Source organism: Haemaphysalis longicornis, unplaced genomic scaffold (assembly GCF_048455015.1).
Source record: "Haemaphysalis longicornis isolate Haplotype H1 unplaced genomic scaffold, Haemaphysalis longicornis Haplotype H1 scaffold_8, whole genome shotgun sequence".
Lineage (NCBI taxonomy): Eukaryota > Metazoa > Arthropoda > Arachnida > Ixodida > Ixodidae > Haemaphysalis > Haemaphysalis longicornis.
In genome coordinates, this window is record NW_027526445.1 from 126,767,906 (window position 1) to 126,793,759 (window position 25,854).

The 25,854-nt window shown below is 45.5% G+C and overlaps 1 long non-coding RNA gene across 1 annotated transcript; it reads right to left on the reverse strand.

Moving 5' to 3' along the window:
• Positions 1 to 2,756: 2,756 nt before the first annotated feature.
• LOC144148709 (uncharacterized) lies at positions 2,757 to 9,300 on the reverse strand. Its single transcript, XR_013318035.1, has 3 exons — positions 9,022 to 9,300; positions 7,222 to 7,491; positions 2,757 to 4,335 (listed from the first exon to the last, which is right to left on the reverse strand). It is a non-coding gene; the product is annotated as an uncharacterized LOC144148709 (long non-coding RNA).
• Positions 9,301 to 25,854: the final 16,554 nt, after the last annotated feature.

A 25,854-nucleotide genomic window follows, 5' to 3' on the forward strand; every position in this document is an offset into this window, starting at 1 on the left:
TCACATTTGTTGTGTTCCATTTCCCTCTACCTTTTCCTTCATTGTGTTTTGTTGTTTCCGTTAGTGAGCTATTTTGGTAACCTATTAGTCGAAGTAAAGTGGCCCCACGGCGCTTGCTTGCGGGACACCGCTAGGTATCGTATTGTGCTTAGACAAACGAATAGCTAGCTTTATTTATTTACGCACGGTTAAGCAGCGCGAGGGATTTTCCATGAAAGTCAACTGATAATCTAGAGTCGAGGGACATTCATGACATACTGGATACGTACCCCTGTCCTCTGCGGCTCTCGTGGTTCCGGCGAAATACGCTCCCCGCTCATATTGCGGCGGATGGTGCCTGCCACCCTGCATTTATTCCACGACCATTGCCCTTACTGACAGTAAGATGCCCCAGGACAGTTTCTCCAAAGATAAGAAGATCTTCGTCGCGCTACACGAGCTGTAATTCCACCGTGTGGAACGGACCTCTTTAGTAGACTCGCTCGCTGGGAGGAGGTATTGCTGCTAGGACTTCGTGTGGGTGTAGCCCTCTCTCCCGCTGTTACCCGGGAGTGGGCACCACGCTACCATGCCCCGTTCGCACACAACTGCCCCTTTTGCACGGCTCCTGCCGAAGATGCAGACGCAGAACATTTGCTGTGGACGCACCCTTCATAGGAAGTAGCTAGAACACGACGCCTTTGAAGCACAGGCCTCCACCCTGGCAGACCACACACTAAAAATTTTTACGCCCAAAAGGGTGCTTCAGCTTGTCGCCGCAGGAGCACCCTAAAAACTGAATATTTTACGCCCTTTAGGGTGCTTGGATTTTGTCGCCGCAGGAGCACCCTCTGTGAAGCACCCCAGAAGACAGGTGCCTTATAAACACCCTTGTCCGCCTAAAAGTATCCTAGGGTGCTACTTAGCACCCCAATCTGTAGGAGCATCTTCTGCAAAAGCACCCACCTAAAGGGGTACAAAACGGGTGCGTCATCCTCGGTTCACAGGTGCAGCAGGTGTGAGACCACATATTGCACAATATCACACACGATTATGGTATGAAACATTCGTGCTTTCCAAGCTCGGTTCTGTGAGACATTCCATTGAAGCTCAACATCAGCTGATAATTTCCTTGAACTTGTGTCACCGATTGTTAAAACATCAATTTAAAAAGTCAGGAGCCACATCTCAGTACAGTTATAACTTTAGAGGTAGTTGATTACCCAAAACTTCGTAAAAAACCAATTATATGTTCACTTTGCCGAACTGCAGTACACATCCTTCGAGATTCACTGCAGAGCCTAACCATGCTGTGCAGTGAAAGCAATTAGGTGTGCAACACTTCAACCACACAAAACTTCCTTGAACCTTAAAACCCTTGGCTTCTTAGTATTGCATCAAACTTCCAATCAAGGTAGCTACCTGCAATGTTTAGTGCCTTATTCTTGAGCTGAGCAGGAAGGTTCAATATCAAGGAAGACCAAATGCAAAATGTATAGTTTCCTCCGTAATGCGGCTCATAATATAGTTCCCTCCGTACTGCGGCTCATAATCTACTTATAAAAGTTGGGTACCCAAGCCATTTATTTTCGTTTGCATTATTGTTTTTGCTTTACGGAAAAATATTCATATGGTACAGCACTTGCAAGGTTTGGTGGTATTTGGAGTTTTATAAACATACCTTTAGACTAAATGACCCCACATAGCAATAACAAGAACTGCAAACATCACAAAACAATGCATACAAGTTCCCTGGTGAAGCCCATGGTTGAAATGTAATGCCATTGTTCAGAAAACATTATTTTATCATGAGGCTAGCTTGTACATGGTGCCCTGCATTATGTCCCTGCCGGTGGATGTGGGGTCATTTGTCACTGTTGCAAATGAAAAGCCAACAGCCAGGGCCCATTACTTTTGGCTAGTATTACGAGGTGCCTCACGGTAAGCATTCTACGTCGATAGACTTTAAATTTTAGAGTTGACTAGAACTGACATCAGCAAAAGATTCTCTACAAAACATTCATTCTATCCGCAGCTTTAGGGTTTGCTAATTTCCATAGTTGGGTTTCTTCTGCCTTTCTTAACAACATTTTTCTTTTGATAAGAAGGTGCACAACCAAAAGCAAAAAGCTTTTCTGTAAACCTTTGGTAGCTATATAATTGTTACAAAATATTTTACTCTAAATATGGCAGCTTAAACTGAGAATATTTGCATTTAAAAACATTAAAATAAGTTTAAATTGATCATAAATTTTTAGCTGTTTTTACGCAAAACTGTACATGGGATATGAAGTGCACCACAAGGAGGGCTTTGGATTAGCTTTAGCAAATTTGGGACATTTAAGGTGCACTGAAATCTCTACACATGCGCTTTTTCACTTTCTGTATCCACCAGGAAAATGGCTGCCAATTTAGACAGCGATTCTAAATAGTAGTTGACGTGCATTTTAAAATAATCACAAACATTATAGCCACAAAATTAATTTTTACAAGTTGTAGACATTGCCCGTTACACCAGACATTGGACTACACTGTCAAGAGCTTTGACATCTACAATGACGTCTACAAAGCAGGCTTATACTGGTAGAATGTTTCATACCATAATTACTGTGTGTTCAGAGCTCACGTGTGAAGTATGGATACTGCTGCTTCAGCAAGAACCGAGGATGAGCACCCTTCCTGGTTCTGAAAAAAAATAACAGAGGAAATGCCTTAAGCAGGATTCTGAAACGGGGTTGAATGAAACAAGAATGAACAAGAAATTCTTTCAAAACATGTAAAGCAATGCAAACAAATATTTATTTCAACTTATTTCTACAAAAGACCACCTCATGAAGACTGGTGGTGGGGTATTGGCTCAAAAAAAAAAGCAGAGAGCACTTATACAAATGCTACAGGGAGCTTTCGCAGCCAACAATTGTTTGAACACACCTAAACTAATCACTGTTCAACAAACTCATAAAAAATATTTGAATGCATAAAAAACCAGTGGTAAACACAGGAAACAGTTAAAACAGAATGACGGCACAAGTTTGTCCCGTCGTTCTCTTCTGTGTCCTGGGTTTTCCTATGGTTTTTCATCCATTCAAACATGTACCAGCTAGCCCAGTCCAACGCCTTGGTATCATAAAAATATGGATAGTCAATCCTTACACAAAGTTGAAAAAAAAAGAAAGTATAAAGTAGGTGACAAAATTAAAACGACAGCAAATTGGTTGGCTTTTAATTTTAAATGATAATATAAAAAATAATGGCATGAATGAAAGTGAGCAGCACGCGAAGTACCTTGTTGCTAGCCCGACATTCCACTTTGAAGCAAAATGTCCGCTTTCAACACTACATAGGCTAAACATGCAATGAGGCATTCCTTTAGGCACACAAAATATACCATAATTGTTAAAAAAGCTACGAATCAGTTGAAAAAACCTGACCACGACAAATTGGAATTAGTGACTAGATACAGTTTCAGAAATACACAGCGACATCATATAAAAATATATGGTTCCCATACAAAGATTGATCATAACAAAAATTCAGGACATTTATCAGACTGGCATCAATGTGCAAAGCAGCTTAATGAAGGAAGACGGTCTTCACTAAAAACATTTTAATATTGGGAGCTCATGTGCTTCCCTGCAAGTTGGGTGCGTAAACCCACTGACATCTTAACTAACCTGCCTGAATCATCACTTGATAGACATTGAGGAATTTTACGAATTGGTTTATTGTAGCCAGCTGTCTAGTTTATTTCCCTATTTTTCTTGGCATTTCGTGTCTAATTCTAAATTTGGTGACTAGATAGCTTTTACTATGGTCATGCACTGGTGACAACGAATATTTGATTTTACTTTAAAAAAATTTCAGTTTTGTTTTATTGCTCACCAGCCAACGATCTGAAATATCAGAGGTGCTTAAAACGTATGTTGGCATTTCCTTCCTGCAGTGTAGTACAAATAATCATGACTTTTACCATAATTTGTTCACAAATCGTAATATGTGGAAAGTATTCAGCTTAATGAAAATGTCATTTCAGAAGCATGCACAATCAACAAGGCCTCAATGACTCTCATGACGTGGTCCACTTGTTTCTGTCACAAATAACCTGAGTGCAGACACATTCCACCGAAGACGAAGGTAACATGCCCTCTTGGGTGATGAATATTTAAAAAGCCTTACGAGTAAATTTGCTGCTGAGCACGTGAAATTGTGGCATTAAAACAAAAGATCCCTCTGCGGCATCTTTCACTTGGAGGAGCGCTTGACCACAAACTTTGAGAAGCTGGAAAATGCTCCATGAACCGCTCCAGCCAGCAGAAACGATGCAGGACACAAGTTGGTAGGCGGACCGTTGGCATCCTGCGATTGTGAAGATATTTCTGTTTAGTAGATGCTCTTCTTTTTGTACCACTGTTTATTTCACCTTTAACAAGCAGCTGAACTCCTTAACGTTCGCATAATAAAATGCTGCAATGCGGAACAGTTAGCAGGGTTACCTCAATTTTGCTTTTCTACGAATTAACACAATGTAGGTAATCTGCACACAACTACAATCAAAGTACAATTTTCACCTACTTCACTGCTAGCATCAGCGTTTGACTGCTCAAGCACAAATACAGGTTAGACATGTGAGCAATCTGCTAAACGTATCCCCACAAACTGAACAATCAGGCATCAGAAATCGGCAAGGAAGGAGGTGTCACGTTTAAATGGCACTTTTTTTGTTCAAAACATAAACAACACCTGGAAGCTTGAAGCGTGAGAGGGGGTCTTTCACGCTGACAATGTCAGAACATAGCTTGCTAGTGGGCACCTGCACGATGTGCACAATGTGTTTCTTGAAAATGCGTGCGAAAGTTTGATTGATGTGTAGGACGAGAATTGCAGCACGTTTTGACACAGGCCTTGTGGACGCTTCTGCCTGCTAATGTCAATGTGGATTCTTGCTAGTCGCCCTCTTCGCTTCTTTCTGAATATAATGCTTTAGGCATTATATTCAGGACAACGACTGCATCAAAACGTGCAGCAATTACCTACGTCCCACACATCGGTGAAACTCTCGCACACATTTTCAAGACACGCAGTGCATACATTGTGCATGTGCCCACTAGCAAGCTGCGTTCTGACATTGTCAGAGTGAGAGACCCCCTCTCACGCTCCAAGCTTCCGGGTATTGTTTATTAGATTCCATGCGCTGAATGCAAATCAGTGTACATTGGCGAAACGGGCAATCTGCACAGAAGATTAATGCAGCACTGGAACGAAGTGAACAAGGGCCATGCAAAAACAAGTCCACTGGCAGAGCACCGTGAGAGGACGGGACACGTGGTCGACTGGAACAAGACAAAATTACTGACAACTGAGTGCAATCTATCTTCTCGATTACTGCTCGAGTCCCTCATTGTTCAGACGACGCCCAACATTATCAACATAATGGATGGCAATCTGCACCATATCTATGCAAACTCATTGCGCCGCGTAATGCCCAATATATAGCTTCGTTTTCCACGACACATGCTCACCGTGAACAAGCAACAAACCGTTAAATGGCTTTCTTGACTTGGTCAGTGACCTACGTTTCATCACTGCAATAATGCTTCTACCTGCCTACACGGCATTCCGTCAAACACTGGACTACACCACATGAGCCATTGGCGTTCTTAACCTGCACCAGAGTATATAACCTTTCACTACTGCTATGAGATAGACCCATAAACGCACTTCAATATGGCCTTTATATTTAGCTCTTGGAAACATTATGTATAATTTTACCTTTAAGTTGCACCTGCTACAGCAGCTGGTACTATACCAAAAACATGAAAAAAAAAAAACGGTGGTTTAACATGCCAAAGCTACACTTGGGATATGGGGAGCACTGTAGGGGAAGGCTTCGCATTAATTTTGACCATCTGGGTATTTTTGTGCGCATCGAAATCTCCAAACACGGGCGTCTTTACGTGTTGCCTCCATCTGAAAAGCGGCTACACCAAGCGGTATCTAACCGACATTCGCCTCCACAGCACACCACCCTAGCCACGGCAGTGGGTTAAACATATGAAATAAAGCGAGTTTTGGAGTGCAAATGAAAATATTAATCACACGTCTTATTTTCCCAATCGATGTACCTTTTGAAATCCACCATGCAATCCCCCCTCCCCTACCGGCCTACCAAAACACCTTTGTCTCAAGAGGTAATCAGGCTGTTGTTAATGAAGTAAGTATTTACAATCCGAGACTTGCCACCGTTAAAGTCATGCACTTTGTTTTAGAGATAAGCGACATTAGCCATTTGCAGCACCAGGAGTTAATTGTGCTAAGATCAGATTGAAAGCATTGACAGTAGTAGTTGAAAGAAATTGTGTGATAAATTACAACATCATCTGCAAATAGACTTACATGGGAGGATATGCAACATGGAAGATAGACCAAGCAACCTGCCTGGGGGGACAACAAAGTGGCACGAGCAAAAGAAGTATATAGTTATTAGAAGTAAACTGCATTTGAGAAGAATGAAAATCTTTTGCTCAAGTGAGGACATTAGGGTGAAGTTTGAGAAGTAGTCTGTGGTGTGCAATGCGATTGAATGCTTTAGAAAAATCGAGAAAAACTACCGCAGTTTGTAAGCCTGTGTCAATGGATCAATGTAGATCGTGAACAAATCCTGAAAGTTGTGTTTCTCAAGTAACCCTTGTGAAAACCGTGGTGATACTCGAATGTGATATTGTGATTTTATAAATAATTAGCGACCTGAGAGTGGATGAAATGTTTCCTGACCTTGCATATGGTGCTTGTTAGGGAAATTTAATGGTGAAGTACCGTCTCCTGATTTAAAGACTGGTGCTACCTCGACTATCTTCCAACCATTGAGATTAGTGCCTGTCATGAGAGACTGCGAAAAAAGCGCTGTCAGAATTCTACAGACTGCGGGATGTACTTTTCGGTATAGTATGATTATTACCAGTATGATCTGAAGTAGACCAGTTTGTATTGCAAGTTTAAAACCATATCGAAAGATCCTAAATGTTTGCTTGGCTTGATTACATACGAATACTTGCTTCAAAGTCAGTTCAATTTCTCTTCTTGCCCTTTAGTCGTCAGCCCCAGATTCTCTTCAATATCTCTGCTAAGCAATGACACGCTCCATACGCACAGCACTGCTTCATGAAAATGTTTCAAATAATCAGAGGCCACAGCACTGCTAACAGGTATACATCATGGCAAGTTCCACAACATGCAATAACTAACCTGAAAATACATAATCGGTGGGTGCACCGATATGGCAGCAGTGCCTGGACCGATGTGTCGAGCAAATGCGCTGACTTCTGAACGGGTGGTCCAAGCGGCCAGATGATGGATGAATGACCATTCCTGGCGGCAAAGCGTACGGAGCACCAACGAAAGGCCAGGCAGTACTTGGGTACAGCAGGTGCAGTGTCGGTTGGCCAAGGGAGGCCCTGGCAAAGCCTTTGAAACTGGACTGGAAGGCAGCTGACCCAGGACAGCCAGCAGCAGCACCTGCAGGTGCATAATCTGTGAGTGTGCTGACACTTGTTGAAATACAAGAGCACACACAAAGCACGAATGCTTACATCAAGTAGATTTTTAATCGTTTAAAGACAGTAACCTCCAAGGCACTAATAAGAACATTCCCGGAACACCCCAAGTGAAATTTAGGTCACAGTAAGAATGTATTTATTAGACCCGCAGGTACTGTGAGTGGGGTATGCATGATATATGCAAAGCTAGCTACTGAGCTAATTTGCATGGAACGCATGCTAGCAGCTCATCTGTATCCCTTGCTTTCAATCGGAACTGGTGTGTGATAGTTGAGGCTCCTCCATTTCAATGTCTGACTTGTATCTGCACGTTCAATTCTCCAATATAAATCGAGTTGAGTGAGTGCCTACAGCTTTTTTGTTAGTCTCTGTATGGCCTGCGGTTTTGCGAAAATGAGAACTTGCGAATTGGCTCAATTTTCTGCACTAATTTAAACAATACATATGCCTCTGATATCAAGCCCCAGACTTCACGAGAGCTACTCTGACAAGAATCGGCAGGCGCCTCGTAGGCGTTGTGAAATCTCCCCCACTACCCCGAGACTATGCTAACTCCCTGCGAGGCCACATGCGCGCATTTCACCTTCAATTTGCACGTATGTGAATTCTATACCTCTATGAACTCTCAGACGGGCGTCGTCATATTCGTGCCGGACTCGTGAAACTCGGCAACGTAAATTACCGCACTCGCTCGCTGGCACGCGGCCCGAACTCTCTCACCGTTTCCGGCCCTTGCATACTATTTTCTCCACCTTGCACTTTGTAAATTCTCATGTTTAACTACACCTCATGCGCCCTCATCTCTTGCCTGCTTTTCTTCCAGCACAACTCCGTCAGCACCCGGTCGACGCGTACGCTGTCGGGGCGCGTTGGCGAGCGAGTACGGCAATTTCGCTGTTGTCGAGCTTCACGAGAACAGCACACATATCGCGGCCCGAAGACCGCGAGGTGTACGGTCGCCGGTCTCGCGAGCGCAATAGCTGCGAAGCGCACTGCACGGAATTCGTGAAGGGGGGCGGGGGAGAGATTTCACAACACCTACGAGACGCCAGCCATGGAATCACGTGTACGCGTTTTCACATGCACTTCCAGGGAACCTCCTGTTCATGTTATTTCTTGGTATACCGCGGGTATTCACGAGGGAGGACTAATCACAGCGTTGTGCCACTCACGCGAAATTGCGACTGCGATCTGCAACCGCAAAGGCACTGTTTGAGAGACACATAAACAAACGCCCCGGTGTTAAAGAGCCTTGCGTGATGTGAAATTATTAGCAGCCGTGTACCATAGCGCGAGCATCGTAGCCAAGGTCTAGCTTCAGCGTAAATTGATGCTGACTTCTGCGGAAACGGTGGACTGGGCGCCAAACAAGTATACTAACTCACGTAGGCTCTCAGAGCAAACGAGATGGGGGTCTAGCGAATTACTGACCCATAAACACCAGAACTCATTCCAACCAAATACAGAATAATAAAAAATGCGTACTTACCCGAGCAAAAACGATGTTTCCAACGTAAAATTCTCCTTCACTGTCGTCTTCATCCCGCGGACACACGAACACGCTTTGTTCTGATGCAATGTCATCCACTTTTGACGCGCAGTATTTTATCCGGCGATGATCGTTCTTCCGGGGTCCCCATGTTCAACACACGCGTAGGTTAGAAGGGTAGACATCACCCATAAAGCTTCTATAACTATGATTTAAGCTTGAAATAGATAAAACAGATTAAATCACGCCACCAACCACTCGGCACAAAACGCCATAAAAAAACACACACAAAAGAGAGAGATAGTTGCCAGACTTCAAATGCAGCACCTCTATGTTTGACGAAAATTGTGTTACTACTGTAATGTTGGTAATTATCTTTCTGCTTTCAAAGTCTGAAATGTGTTTATAACTTAAATTTAAGGTTTTTAAACACAAAAAGTGAATACACATAAAGTAATTGACATATATACTGATATTGTAAAGAGGTTTGACGTTTGTTTTGGTTTTGTTTTCACGGCGGGCTTCTCAAGAGAGAACGTGCGAGAAAACGAGCTACTTTGGGTTTAGGAAGAGGGCGGTAAATGTCGGCGTGATAGAAAGCAAGGAACAGGTGCTTACCCTGGTCGTTAAAAAAGGAGCTAATGAAACCCTCACGTAAAAAAAAAAAAAGAAAAAAGAAAAAAAAAACGTTCGACGAGGAATCGAACCATTGACCTACAAAACAGTAAACGGACGCGTTAACAAACAGCTATGTCGGCGGGCGTGTTCAAGGCGCCTAAAACAACTCTATACTTACGTAAGTTGTCAACGAATATTGTTGCTTGTGTCTAGTCATCGCCTCCTTTAGGGATGGTCTAGTTTATGCTGCATTTTTGAAATTCTGGCTGTCCTAACGCTTGTTTCTCACGCACCGGTCTTGCAGACGAGGCCGCATTGCTAGCGCTGCAAGCGATTGAGCCAAAGCTCCATTATTTGACTCAAGCAAAGCTATCGCAGTCAACCCGACCTTTTCTGCGCAAGCCACGGCAGCCACGAAATAAATGGAATGTGCCGTTAGAATTATGGCGTTGATAACGCTTGTTTGACCGGCACCGTCTTGCAGACAAGCAACGTCGCTCTAATACTACAAGCAATGTCACTCCTGGCATGTCAGGCGCATCAAACCCATCGTGTAAAACGACTGCTAACAGTGCGAAAACCTCTGAGTTCGTAACAAGTGGGGATTTGCGGTGGCGGCGACGTAATAGGTACAGCAAGCAGGTAGGCAGAACAGCAGCGTAGGGTTACAACCTTTCCCCGAAAAAAAAAAACGGGCCTTCCGGGGGGGGAGGGGGGGGGGAGGGGGGATTGTGTTGAAAAAAGACGCCATGTTTTTTAACATGCAGTGCCATTTATTGTAGTGTTTTCTTAGAGAGAAATCAACATAACGTTTGTACTGAAAGTGATTGAGAGCTTGGTTAATCGCTCTGCATGTGCTTCACTGAAAAGTAACCGCAATTGCTGACCGCGGCGGTAGAATTTCGTTATTTTGTTCTTCCCTTAGGTCCCCCTCCATCTGAGGCAGCGCGCTCGCCCGCGTATTTTCTCTGCTCGCGTGTCTTTGCGCAGCTTGTCGACATAGGCGTGCGCAGAGTTCTCAATTTGGGGGGGCAAAGTCTTACCGCTGCGCCCCCCCCCCCCCCCCCCAGAGCAACTCCCGACCTCTTCTCACTGAAGGCCTTGCGGTGCGAACGCAGTGCAAAGAGGGATGGTTATAAAATTTTTATTTCAATGTGATGGAATTGCAACACACACAAAATATTTCTGAGCAGAAATTTTACTTTCATGTGTTACATCGGCAAGGCAGGCATGGGGCAAATTTGGCGCCCCCTTCAGATGATTAGGGGGGGTGGCCGCCCCCCCCCTGCCCCCCCTGTGCGCACGCCTATGCTTGTCGACACGTATTTATCGTCTTAGTTGTTGAATTGACGCTTATAAAACGCCAAAACGGGCATAATCACGGCACAAAAGCCAAAAAACCGGCTGATGACGACTGGTTTTAGATATGGACCGGCAACCGGCCCGCTGTTTAAAAAACCGGTCGGGCGGGTCCAAAACCAGGAAGGTGGCAACCGTACGGAAGCGACGAGCGAAAATGATTTTACACGACCGCCCCCGTCGGCCTGCGCAAAAAAGGAAGATAGAACCCCTGCATACACGCCCTCGAAGAAAGCTGTACAGCCGACTCAGTTTGTTGTGGACGAAGAGCAACCGAGGCTGCAGCCACAAACGATTGCGCTTGCCGTGGTATGAGCCAAAGCATATATTCACATAGTTATGTTATCGTCCGTCTGACTGTTACTTACTGAAGGGAAAATTCAGAACACAAACGTTGACGTCTAGCGTCTATGCCAGACATAGACGCTGCTGTTTAGGCCCTAAAAACCACCTTCAGGGCGTCTGTCGGTTCTGTCTGATGGCGCGCTCGCGCCGCTGATTACGAACGAGGCGTCTGTTGGCGTTGACTTATCGTGTTGGCGAGCCGGTAAACGCCATCACGGTTAAACTCCCTGTTGGAAGACTACGCTGTTGGGACGATAGAGTGCCGACAGAGCTTCTTATTGGCCCCACAAACGCCATCAAGGTTAAACTCCCTGTTGGAAGACTAGGCTATTGGAACGATAGAGTGCCGACAGAACTTCGTATTGGCCCCACAGGCGTGCTGTGAGCCCAACAAGAAAGTCTTGTTGGAATTTTTGCCCGGGGCATAATAATACGGGAACAAATTCTTAGGTAAATTCGATTTCGTTGAGGACACCGATGCCTCGCGTAAAAGTTTTATTTATAGGACTACAAGAGGCATTTTGTAGACTTTCCTTCCAGTGCACCCAGACATCGAAACGAACCTTGTGATACACTCGAAGCAGTAGATTAGTGCAGAGTGGAATTTAAACATTCAGCACGTTTTGTTCAATTTACGAACAGCAATTTTAGAGCCTTTCCCCTGGTCTATGTGGAGAGTTCATATTTATTCTCTCAACGGGCGGTGAAATAGTGCAATGTGCGGTTTAAACATTCAGCCTGTTTTTGTGCAATTTTGCATGCTTGCATTCACACACCGTTCTTTTAGGCACCCTAACGATAAGGTGCCGTGGTAACACCCCAATCGAGAAGAAATACTTTTTAGCACCCCTGTAACGGTCGTAGCACCCTATGAAACTGTTGATTACACCCCTGAATTTCGGCACCCTCGAGGTGGGGTGCCCGAGCAATATTTGGGTGCTTGAAAGGTGCAAAAAGGGTGCAAAATGTTCAGTACACCCTCCTTGCACCTTAAAGGGTGTAAAAATGTTAAGATTTACACCCCTTATTATGTGGCACCCTCATGATTGGGTGCCGGAGCAATGTTTTAGTCCTTAAAAGGTGCAAACAGGGTGCAAAATGTTGAGTGCACCCTTTTAGCACCTTTAAGGGTGTTAAAAAGTTTAGTGTGCACCTGACCTTCATCGATGGATATGGGGACCCCACCACCGCTCCCGCCTTGCGTTTCGGCGCGAAAAGGGAGTTACACACTTGTAACATAGTATTTATGCCATCGGGTGTACTATCGCAATTTAAAAAAAAAAAGTTGTCAGGGTTCTTATGGTTAAGGAATTACATACTGTACGAAAATCTACAAAAATAATGATCGTAAAGTCGCCGTTTAAATGTTTTGAACTATTAACTATAGTTTTCTTCACCACAAGCAATGTTCTTTCTTTCCCTTCTGAAACTGAACTGGGCATTTGCCGAAGCAATATTTTGCAAAAAATACCGTAATCCCCGAATAGATATTTATTTTTTATTTTTATTTCATAGTACCCCTAAAGGCCCTTAATGGAGGGTATTAAATAGGGGGGGGGGGTGAGGCATACTTACCCTGAACATACACATAGTTTAACACCAGTATTAGACAAACAGAAAAAGAAAGAAAAAACAAATGGCACAAACGAACGAAAAAAGAAAACTTCGGTACAATAAAATATGTCAGGAATGCAAAGTGTTTTAGGAAAAACGATTTGAACAAATAAACGGATTGCGCTTGCGTAAGAAGGCACTTACAGTTGACAAGGGCATTACTCTGCGGTAGAAGAGCACACAAGGAAAAAACTGCAGTTAAATGCAGAAAAGCGAAGAAAGGGGGAAAAAACGCGCTCCAATCCACCCTGTGAAGGTGGTTAGAAAGCGAAGCTGTAAACGACACCCACAACAATTACCCATGCGACGTCACTTGAATTCACAGAGTTTCATACTAAAGTATAAATTAGTATGAAACTCTATGCTTCAACGATCATCCTGCTCAGTGGCGACGCAGCGTGAGAAGGCACCAGAAGATAAACCAGCGGCGCCGCTTCTTGGTCAAGCCTTTCCCATAATGTATAGGCCGTTCTCTTCAATGATCTCGAAGAAGTGCACATGCGCGCAGTTTACTGTCTTTGCATCCAGATGGTGCGGCATGCGTCTAAGGCTTGAATGGTTGATTGTAGGGTTTAACGCGCCGACGCAACGCAGGCGATGAGGCGCGCCGTAGTGGAGGAAGGCTCCGGATTAATTTTGGCCACTTGGGGTTCTTTATCGTGCGCCGAAATCTCGTACACACGGATGTTTTTGCATTTCGCCTGCGTCTAAGGGTGTGCGTTCCGTTGTTCGCATTTCTTTTAATACCCCCGGTACACTTTTCCGCACGTTAAGCGGGTTTTGTAGACTCAGTGACACCTCCTGCGCATTCAACAAAATGTCGCCGATGTTTTGTACCGCATCCACTTTGCTGGGTTGCCTACGGGTCAGTCATTTTGCAAAGCTTAGAAAGTTTGTGAGGGGCAGAGAAGACAACACCCACGTCATACTTGTGGGCCACTTTTTTCAGATTATGTGATATCGATGGTACGTAGGGTATGACAGCTACCCTCTGCCTACGCTCTGCGTGGTAATTACACGTTTGCGGCTTGGCGCGAATTTTTCCCAGAAGGCTCTCTGCGACCGACGCCAGGAGGTTCTGACGGTACCCGGCCCTGAGCAGTCTTTGGGCTTGATTGATTATGAATTCTACACATGCGATGAGGCGCGCCGCAATGGCGGACTCCGGATTAATTTTGACCACCCGGGGATATGGAATGTGCCCAGAGATCTCGAACACACGGGTGTTTTTGTTTTTCGCCTCCATCGGAAAAGCGGCCGCCGCGGCCGGGAATCGAACCCGCCTCTTTGGGCTCAGCGCCACAACGCCATAGCCACTTAGCCCCCGCGGCAGTTAGTTTGTGGGCTTGTTGGCTGAACACATCCATGATAGAGTGAGGGCAAAATTTGCCAAGAGCGTTCTTGAAGAACATCGAGGCTATAGCTCATTTAACGAGCTTTGAGTGCGCTGAATTGAAAGGCAGAAGTGGTTTGTTGGCTCTGGGATCATAGCTCCAACAGATACCAACATCTTGGAACCAAAACTCGATGTCTAAAAAGTTAATTTGGCGATTGACTGGGAGTTCGTGCGTTAGGACAAGGGGGCGCACTACGTCATGAAACAGGAAGCGGAAGGCTTCCTGGCAAGCCATTTGAATTGCAACGACTGTTAGCCCGAATTACAATACACTTCCATCATTAGAAAGTGCAAAACACGGCTCTCACGTGAACTTGTAGGATAAGAAAGAATTTTTAACGCTTGGCGAGGCATGCGTCAGCATGGTCTCTATCCCCTTGTCTAAGAAAGAACTAAATTTTACGCATGTGCAGATAAAGCTTAGGTTGGATGGCTCTATATATTGTTTCTCTTTCGAAATAAAACCAGTTAAAGGAACCATGAAGAGAAAACACAAGTTTGGTTCATTCAAAAGATTGTCTCGTTAGAATCATACTGACACCACTTTTAACGTAAACTTCGCTCAAATAAGCTACATAATTAGGAAAAACTGGAATGGTCATGCGACCCACCAGCTCATTTCCCGCAACAGAACCTATGATGTCACATGAGCTAAGCTCTGCGATTGGCGGAGGCTGGCAGAAGCAGACGCAAATTAGGTAGAGCTTACAAACTAGACGAACGAGCGATTTGCGCTTAAATTTAGGGCACATTCTTTATAAAGCAATAAGAATGATGGGACAAACAGTGGAAGTTCAGAAAGCACATGTAAACATAGAAGTACTGATGCGTTCTGCTGTTCGTACTGCGCATTGGTTTAGCTGCACAGCACTACGGGGCTTGGGGTTGTCTCAGACGACACTGGCCGATTGACGCAAGCAACGGTGTCTTACGTGACCCCCTTTGTCGAGCGAGCACTGTTTCATGGAACGAATATTTTCTCCCAGAACAAAAACAAGCCAGGTTTAAATGCGGGCAAAAACAAACCAAACGCTTGCCACGGTATGGTGGCGCCATCTAGGTTACGGAACGTAAAGAAACGCGGGAACAAACCAACACCGCTGTACAGGGTGGAGACAACCTTTGAACGGTCCCGTGCCGCCGCAATTGGGCCAACGGGCTCAACGCGTTATTCTTTTCGTTTCCCACGAGACCTAGCAACGCGAAACAGACAATATGATTCAAACTTCTTCAGTAAACCGCGTTGCGGCGATAATTTTAGCGCGGTTTTGACACAATGACTTGCTTCGGCGGCGAGCGAGCAACCGAAAATGGCGGCGCCAGCGTATACGTGTCTCTACCCTGTACGGCGGATGCGTGAATGAAGGTACTCTAGGCTGCAGAGCGGTCGGTTCCTGTGATGTCATTTGGGACCACGAAAACGCACGATTGAGCGGAAAAATCAAAATTTTAACCTAAATTGTTTAATTTCTCAGTGAATAAAGCACCGATTGTATCCGGACAAGCGCTGGGGGCACTTTAAAACACGAAATCTTTCGAATAAAACCAACTTGCATTTTCTCTTCATGGCTCCTTTAATAGTTCAGCGCAATCCTTGTCGGGCCTCTTCCTGTCTCTGCTTTTTTTGCGCTCTTTGCCGAGATACCAAATCATTTTTATTAACAAAAGCAACGCGTAGAATTAACGTTAGCAAGCGTTTTAAAGCGTTAAAAAAAGTGCAGAAGAATACTCAGACCCACTGGGGCTTGGCCCAGCCTATCAGCATCAGAATCCACAACTGTACCTCTCGGCCACGGAGACAGAACTCCGGGCTTTCTTTGGCAGTTTATACCCAATAAAATAGCGGAAGTGTTCAGAGTGAACCAGTAGGTGGCGCCAGTCCGTGGCATGTACTTACAGGGGAATCTTTCGCCACCCTTATGCTTGATACTCCCCACTTCCAGTGGTCGCGCTTTGTCTCAATGCATTGGGCGACCGTTATTGTCCGTCGTGCGTACTGTTCTCTAATTGGGTTCGTCCAAAAAGTCGACATAAAGGTACTCTGACCCTGATGTGGAATAGAGTTTCGTACAATAACAACTAGAGAGGAGTCTGGCGCTGCGATCGTCCGCCGCGATGCGCGTGATGGGTAGTTCTTGATTCTGATTGGAACTCGATGGCTTGCGGAAGTTAATCGTGCCGCAAGTTTCGTTTTCGATTTTGAACTTTCATGAACGTAGTTGCCTATGTTAAAGAAGCGTTCAAAAATACGTTTCTCCTTGAACTGAATGCCGCACGTGCACTGACGCTGCCCTAAGTGGAAATGATTTGTAACTATATATAGTTGCGAATCGGGCTGGTTATGAATTCATTGCCGGCACAGCGAGCACGAAAACACAAATGACGGCGATGTATGCGGCGAATTAGGAGTTGCGGCGCTGCTCATTCGGAAGAGCAATGTATTTTCGAAGCCGACGACGGTTGTGAACTGCTTGGAGCAGCCTTTTCAACGAGCGCCGGCTCCTATACGGCGTAAACCAGCAGTACCGGCGGCTGACTGGAACGCAGCTTGATGGACGTGAATAGTTCAGTGTAGAATAACTTATCCAAACGTAATCGGTTTCTTTTTTTAGGAGCACAAAGCTTTTTTAGTATTAATACTATATGCGCCGAAACTTCTACTAATAGTTTTTAAAGAAATCCGTGTTTTGCTGCAGTTGGCGGTAAATGGCAAACCTACTCCGCAAACCTCCTCGACTTCGCATCTGATTTTTATTTAACCGCGCTGTTTTATTTCGAACAAAACCAGTTTTAGATGCGACTGCATCTCATTCACTCGCCTTGTCCCTCCATACGGCGTTGTTGTTGTCCGTCCACACCCCTCCCCCATCCTCCTCGCCGCGCGAGCTGCGCTCTCCGCCGCTCACCCCCTCTCCTCTCCGATAGCGAACACTCTCTCGCGAGGGTCATTGGATTGGATTCGATTGGCTTGGCTTGGCTTGGATTGGATTAGATTGGATTAAAGTGGATTGTGTTGCGTCATAGCCGCGCCACATTGCGTCATAGCCGCGGCAGGGGGTTCACGGCACGTTTCACGCGATGGGAGAATCAACCTAACGGAAACAACAGCGGAACCCCCTATGCGTCGCATCTACACACGGGTTCCCGCGAGGGGAGGTGGGAGTAATTTTTTTTTTTGGTCACTAACTTTTTTTTATTGTTCGCCATATAATTTGTAAACAGCGAACCGGGCAATAAGAGTTATTTGTAAAAAAAAAACAGAATTCGTGCAGCCATAGCCCGTTTCCAACCTACGCAATCCGGCTCCAAAACTACCCATCATTCCCATCGAACCGTAAGCTCCGTCTCGGAGTTCGCGTTGACACTAGCGCCAGTTTCCCCTCTAGTTATTATTTTATGAAACTATGTAATATGTACCTTCGTGTCGGATGATCACCTGGGTGTTATTACAAGTACCTTTTACCTCTCTTGTCCGGGTTGTTTAGTCCGGACGTTAAATTCGGCCACCTGCTTTCATATACGGCTAACAAAATACAACCGCATTTGCGTGCTGCAAGAAAAATAAAAGAGAGAGAGAGAGAGAGAGAGAGAGAGAGCTTGTTAAAACCAAAACCAGCGTATAACTTTGCCCGACAGAGGAAAGACGGTGAGTGCTTGACGGAAGTCTTTCACCGTGATTAATTTCTGGGATGGCAACGACCTTCCGAAGGTCTTTTCCGACGCTAACAACTTCCGGCCAGCGCTGCTTCCTCAATTTCGCCAACGTCCGGGAGCTATGACCTTGGGATCGACGCGTAGTGGGGAAGCGCGCGGGAAGCTTTCGGACAACGCATCAATTGTCAACGTAGCTCGACGGTCCGCACGCATCAACGAACTTAACGACGAACTCGGGCCCCCGTATCGTCTCGACTCCAGCCAGGCGTGAACTCAAGGTTCCGGGTTTCAGCTCCTCCGCTATGAAAACTACGGCGCCCGAGCCCTGTCAATGTTTACGCGTCTGTGGAGACACCGCCGGCAAGTGGAGAAACGATCTCCTAAATTGCACCGAGGCTCAAAACGAAACAAACAAACAAGCTAGAGAACGGCGCCGTCTCCGTCTTGTTCGCATCAACACAAACATTGAATTTCCATATCGCACGCATCCACGAACGGAGGCGGTGAGCCGTGGGGTCGAGTGCCGCGTCGACGTCTTGTAGAAAGACAGATGAAAAAAAAAAAAAAAAAAAACAAGATACCGGAAATGCGCACCTCAAACTGTACGCACGAACTTCCCTACGGAAAAGAAAAAAATCCGACGCACGTCCTCCCTCCACCTCTCTACAATTGCTCCGTTCAGCGAGCCGGGGGGATTCAAGTATTCGTGCAGTCTTTCTCTCGCTAGGCGGTCTTCCTTGCTTTGTCCCCATTTAAAGATATTCCCCGCGTTTCCCTCTTGTCGGTGCCGTGCAGCGTCTTTAATATTCGTTCCGGGGTGAAACGCGGCGGCGCCACGGAGGAAAGGACGACTCTCCTTTGTTGGGGATCATTCCGCCGTGCTGAAGGAGGATGGAGAGCGTGCGGGATGCTGCTCCCGCTGTACTCGGGATGTCAGCACGGAGGTCGCGGGAATATGGGTAGAGTGGAAAGTAATAAGGACAAACGGATGCGGCGGCAATCAATGAAGGTATGCACACTGGAAGTCATCTGCCTGGCGTTGCCTCCGTGCTTATGCAGAGCGCGTTCGTTTTCGCGGTCGGCAGCAGTCGTCTCATCGGGTTCGGTCGAAACGTAACTGCTCTTTAAAAGAGACCGCTTGAGCGCCTCCGAATAGCCGGAGTTATTCACAGTTCAGTCGCCCGACGAATTTACATTCGTCAGCTTTTTCTGTCGCGCGTTCGTGTTTTACAGCAGTACTCGATTTATTTTGCGGCTCCCGGCGCTCTGATGGAATGAAGCAGAATAAAAAGAAGGCGTACGCGTAAACAACGAGCTTCAAGCAAAAGAAAGTGACGTATAGTTCACGTCGTATCTGTACACGGGCAGATGTCGAATGTTCGCGTGAGCACGTGAGTAGTATTTGCGTTGTCATTCATGAATGCGTCCGTAATTTTATTTTTAATTGTTTGTTCCATCATTTCTAGTTTACGCAGACTATAAAGGAGGAGGAAAACGACTGCACTTCTTTTTTAAATCAAAACATGCTTTCAGAGCGCAAAAAATGGGTCCGTGCTTTCAATCCCTCCATCTCCTGTCGATGTTGATGAGGTTGTTCGCACGCGGAGAGAGAGCCGGCTGTTGACCTTGCGCGCTTTTCGAAAAATGTCAGCGCCGTGCAGATGGGGGAATTCGAATTTTCCGGGTCTTGACTTGGCATCTGAGAAGTCCTAGCATACTATTCATGCGTGTCAAGTGCTATTGAAGATATTGAAGCAAACAACCTTCAGTACCGCACCTGGTCGGTACGCGCACAAGGAAATAAGAGTTCATTAGCAAACTTGGAGTGGTTCTATGTGTAGTGACGAAACGGGGTCAAGGATGCGGCGTGCAAAAAGAGTGGATTCGGATGCCCCTGCCTCCCCTCCTTCTTTTGTGTGTGTGTGATGCTGCGGTTTGCTGGTATAGTTTCCGTATTGCTCGTCACCGTTCGTTTGAAATATTCGCCGTCGCGTGCCCCGATTCGTTTGCGGCTATGTTTGTCGGATTCCCATAGCCTTGCGGGTTCAGTCGGCGTCGTTAATGCAGGCGAATATAAATACCCAGATTTGCGAGGTTTCTGTGACTGCATACTTTTTGTTTCCCTCAGGTGAATACGGCAATCCGTGTGTATGTGTCTGTGTATGCACACATGCATACGTATGTATGTATGTACGTATGTATGTATGTATGTATGTATGTATGTATGTATGTATGTATGTATGTATGTATGTATGTATGTATGTATGTATGTATGTATGTATGTATGTATGTATGTATGTATGTATGTATGTATGTATGTATGTATGTATGTATGTATGTATGTATGTATGTATGTATGTATTCACGTATGTATGTATGTGTGTATGTATGTATGTATGTATGTATGTATGTATGTATGTATGTATGTATGTATGTATGTATGTATGTATGTATGTATGTATGTTTGGCTGTCGAAATAACAGAGGGGACTTATTAGTCGAGTTCGCAGAACGGAATAATCTACGCATCGTGGAGAGAAAGAGAGAGACAAAACTTTATTAAACTGAGCTTGTCTTTAGCGTGAGAAGTTGGTGGTCGTTGTTATCAGCCCAACGACGACCAAGGCGGCACTTGCGATCAGGGAGGTCTGTACCTCCGTGTCGTGGGATGCCAGTGCTTCTCTCCACTGCTCAGCCGTGGTGATTCGGGGATAGGGGTTTTGGGGGCAGGCCCACAGAATGTGGGGTAGGGTGGCTGGGGCTGTGCAGAGGGTGTAGTTCGGGGATGAGACTTGTGTTGGGTGGATTAGGTGCAGGCGGGTTGGGTGTGGGTATGTGTTTGTTTGTATGAGCCTCCCGTCTTGCTCTTGGGCTGTTGTGAGTTCCGGGTGCGGGGGTTCTAGCTTTCGGCGGCAGAGGCGGTAATGTTCCGTAATATCGGTATAGTTAAGGAGTCTGTCTCTGGATGACCTTGCCCCGTGGGATGGGTCGGGCGCCACTCCAGCTCGGAGGGTAAGATCTCGAGCCTGAGAGTGTGGGGTTTCGTTCTTTTCCTGTCCCGCGTGGGCCGGTGTCCAGAGTATGTCTACTGGGGTGAGGGGGGATTCTTCTGAAGAATTTTGAGTGCCAGGGATGAAAATTTGCCCTGGGCGAAATTTTGAATAGCGGTTTTGGAATCTGAGATAATTGTGGGGGGCGTGGGGCGGTGCATCAATGCTACGACTATTGCTGCCTCTTCCGCCTCTGCTGGGTTTTTCGTGCGGATGGTTATTGAATGCACTGGTGGTTCGTCTGTGCCTTTCGTTACGACAATGGCGAATTCTGTTTTATATCGGAATTCGGCGGCATCCACAAAAAGGGTGTTTTGACCTGGAGGGTATCTTTTTTGTAGGTATTGTGCCCTAAGTTCTCGTCTGCATTGGTGATGTGTTGGGTGCATATGCTTCGGCAGTGGTTTTATGATTAGGTTGTCTCTTATTTCTAATGGAATGGGCTCTTTCTCAGCTATTATTGCCGGGGGGTTCATTCTGAGCTGTTTCAGTATGTGTCGACCTGTGGGAGATTTGGTCAGGCAGACTGATTGATTAGTTAAATGCGCTTCTATTAATTCCTCGCAATTATTGTATATGCCTAGCTCATCGAGTCTAGCGTTTGATGTACTTAAAAGTATTCGTAATGCTGCTTTGTATGCTTTTCTAATTAATGTATTCATTGTTTTCATTTCTTGGGCACTTACATGGAGATACGGGATGGAGTAGGTAATTTGGCTGATTACAAATGCTTGAATCAAGCGAATTCGGTGTCGCTCCTTAAGACCTGCTCTTCGATTGGTGATTCTTTTCATGAGGCATATGGTTTGGTTCACATGTGTTGAGAGATTCTTAATGTGTATTGTGTTTGAGCGATTCGCTTGTATGTGCAATCCTAGTATTCTGATTGTTTTAACTATGGGTATGTGATGTCGTTGAATGTGGAGGGAAATCTGTGGAGGTGATTTTTCTTTCTTTCTTTTGGGCGGGAGCAGGAGTAATTCTGACTTGTAAGGTGAGCAGGTTAATCTTGCTTCGTTTGCAGCTTTTGAGACTGCCTCTACTCCTTTTTGAAAGGTGTGTTCTATGTGAGCGTCGCTGCCTCCATATATCCGCAGTGTAATATCATCTGCGTATAAAGTGCATTTCAATGTGGGTATTTTGTTTAATTTTGGGGGGGATGTTTAGTATTGCTAAGCTAAAGAGGAGTGGGGACAGCACAGCCCCTTGTGGGGTACCCTTAGCTGGTAGTGTTATGGTGTCTGACTGCACATCTCCTACTGATATTGTTGCTGTTCTATTTGAGAGGAAATTTTGGATGTATCTGTAAGTTCTTTGTCCGGGGTTTGTTGCTTGAAAGTTGTTTAGAATAGCTGAGTGTTTAACGTTGTCAAACGCTTTGTGGAGATCTAGGGCCAGGATTGCTGCTGTGTCAAAGTGATTTGCTGGGGTGAATATTTCTTGTTTAAGTTGCAGTAGTATATCTTGTGCGGAGAGTCCCGCTTGAAAACCTATCATGGTCGGTGGTATGATTTGGAGTCTGCATAAGTGCTGTGTCAATCTCGCATGTATTATGTGCTCTAATAGCTCGCCCATGCATGACGTTAGAGATATTGTTCTTAGATTCTCGATTTTGAGGGATTTTCCCGGTTTCGGTATAAACGTGACCTTTGCATGTTTCCATTCTTGGGGTAGTGTTTATGTGGTCCAAAATGCGGTAAAAAGGGCTGTGAGGGTTATTATTGAAGTGTCGTCTAGGTTTCTGAGGATTTTATTGGTGATTTTGTCTGGTACTGGTGCGGACTGTGTGCGTAGTTTGGGCAAGACTCCTCTTAGTTCCGATTCAGTTATTTCTTTGTCTAGTTCGTGGTTAACTTCTCCTCTGTAAGGGTGAATTGGATCCGGTGATGCTTCTGCGAAGTATGTATCTTTAATTTGGTTGATGAGATCTTCCTGTCCTCTTTTGTGGCTTTGTACTAGGTGTGTTATTCGGTTTGTTGTTTCTGATTTAGTGTTGTTGGGGTCAATGAGGTGTTTTAATACCTGCCATGTTCTTTTCATGCCCAGGTTTCCTTCCATTTGGTTGCATATGTCATCCCATTGGGTTTGTGCTAGTTGAGCTGTGTACTTTTGTATTTTTTCACCCAGCTTTGCTAGTTTCCTGCGTAGGCGATGGTTGAGTTTATTTTTCCGCCATCTTTTTTGGATGCTGTGATATGCTTCTCTAAGGTGTAGGAGATGGGGGTGGATACCTTCGGCAAACGGGAGAGCCGGAAGTGGACGTGGAGAGCCTGAATGGCGAGCATAAAAATGGAATCGACTTCATACTATCCGATAGCCCTCGCAACGTGCAGGATGTGGAAGTGCTATTGGCGGTGAGCGCGACCACGGGCGGCGCTGCGAAGCGTGCCTCCGAGACGTCGGCTTAGCGACTCTCTCATTTGCCCTCTGCTTCACTCGGGCTCGCTCTCCCTGCTGTTTCTTTGCTCTTGGTTGACGTATGATGCTTGTTCGCACCAGATTTTTCCTGTGCGTAACTTTTTATCATAATAAAACACTTTAAATCGCATACACCAGCTGAAGGCGCTATTTAAAGTTTAGTTTTGGATACCGCTCCGGAAGAAACATTGCCGGCGCCGCCCCGGTTTTTGCGAAGCCGGCCCTGTGCGGAGCGCGAAGAGTCGGAGTAAGCGTCAGCTTCAGAAATCTTTAGAACAAAGGGAGCCGCCAGAAGCAAATAAACGAAATTAGCGAAAATGCAGACCAAAACGAATACCAGGCCTTCGGGGCTGCCGGATTTGGCAGAAGGCGTTACGATTCCCGGTAGTCATATGAAAGACAAAAAAAAAACAGTTTTTTGCAACCTCTCCGAACGATCGAAAGTATTATATCTCATCACTTTACGTTGTAATAGCATGAAAGTATGCCGACATTCACTATGGGCCGCAAAACTTGTACGTTGAGTTACAGATAACCCACTGTTTGTTGGTTTTATACTAGGCTTCTAACCAGTATGGAGGTTTATTGAGCAAAACGAGTAACGTCTGCGGTAAAGATACAGTAACACTATGTTTGTTCAGACCTGGAAGGAAATTCGGTACATTTCTCACAGCCTTATCGCTCCAATATTGAGATATGCGTCATAGGAAAACTGCGCTCAAGAGGCGGAGACGGAGGAGGACGAAGAGGAGGGGAAACTTAATTTCACAGTAAAATCGAACTGATTAGTGGCTCGGGTCCTCAGTCCAGGACAAGAGAGTAAGAGTAATTTTCTTCGATTCATAGAACGCCATCGCGAGTATACCAGGATTTGTTTCTTACGCCTGGAAGGGGTGGCAAGCAATAAAGAGATTTTTGGAAATATTCATCGGTTTCAATTCTTGTAATATATGCACGTATACTATTTATTGTGTTGGTTAGCTAGCATATCACACCTTTGACACAGTAATCATGTCATAATTATTTGGGTTGAGAGTCAGCTCGTTGTGATAACGATGGTCATGGTAGAAATTCGGAGCACAAAAGCCGCCTTCGAATACTCTGGACAACGTGGAGCGGGATCGCGGTGGCGTAGCACAAAATTTCTCATTCTATTTTCATGTGAATAAACAAAGCACGCAGAGAATATGCATCTTCTTGCACGCAGCCATAACGAAAGCGAATTTGTGAAGAAGGGAATGTATGCCATACAGCCCGAAGAAAATATTCACACGATCTTTGTGATCCTCCCCAGCCTCCCAAAACCTACAAATAAACGTTTGTGACGGTGCAGAAAAATTAGTTCGTTGGGCACAGTAAAAAAAAAAAAAGCGTAAGCAGCGTTTGCGGCCATGAGTCTCGGCTAAACTGGGCCCTCTCGCACGTACGCTCGAAGTTGACCAAAAAAATTCGAGTCAAACCCTGCCGTAACCGGCGTGTAGTAAGTGAAACGATCCTGGCCAATCCCCCAAGTGGGTATGCGCCACAAACTGCGCAGGAGGCCGCCTGGTTCTTGCTGCGGCAGGAAACTAAACATCCCCCTCGCGAGGGGCACGATCAAATGCAGAGCATTTCCGGGGGCGCACGACGTTAAGTAGTTTGCGTTACGTTAATGTTGTTGTACTTGTTGCTGTTGGTTGTTGTATTGTAATTAAATGAGGAGACGTAATTATGTGGTCACGTGACATCATTTATTAGCAGGTGGGTATGATTATTGTGGCGCAGTTGGAAGAGCACCATGTACCTCGCGTTCCGCCTACAGGTAGTGAATGCGTTGTATCAGCAGCTTCTTGACGTGGTTCGAATGAGTCAAGGATATAAGGCGCGTTCGTAGCCCTCCATTCTGTGTCGGCTTTGTGGCGCAGTGGGTAGAGCACCATGTACCTTGCGTTCCGCCCGCAGGGTCGTGGGATCGAAACCAGGCGTCGGTAAGTACTATTTTTTTTATGTAGTGTAGGTGGAGGGGTGCGGACTACGATGGACAACTAGAACGGGTGACATCATGAGTTAAAGAAATGCTCTGTATTTAAAAAAGCATCAACCTGATACAAGTCAACAACGAAAGAAACAGACAACCGCTTTATTTCCTGCAATGCAATACGCGTGTAGGGCCCTCTGCTTGGCACGTAGCATTAGACTGTTCAGTCTTCATAAGAGCACCCCAAAAATACTGTATGGAAGCCTACGCATATTGAATACTTATCGAGGAGCTCTGACCGCTGAACCTCGCGTATAAGCTAGAAAGGACAAGTTACACACGATCTTCTGACCGTTAATTGCTCTGAAGAAAGTTATTCACTCTCTCGTCGGGCACATGTGTTGCAAACTTGTGGGGAATACA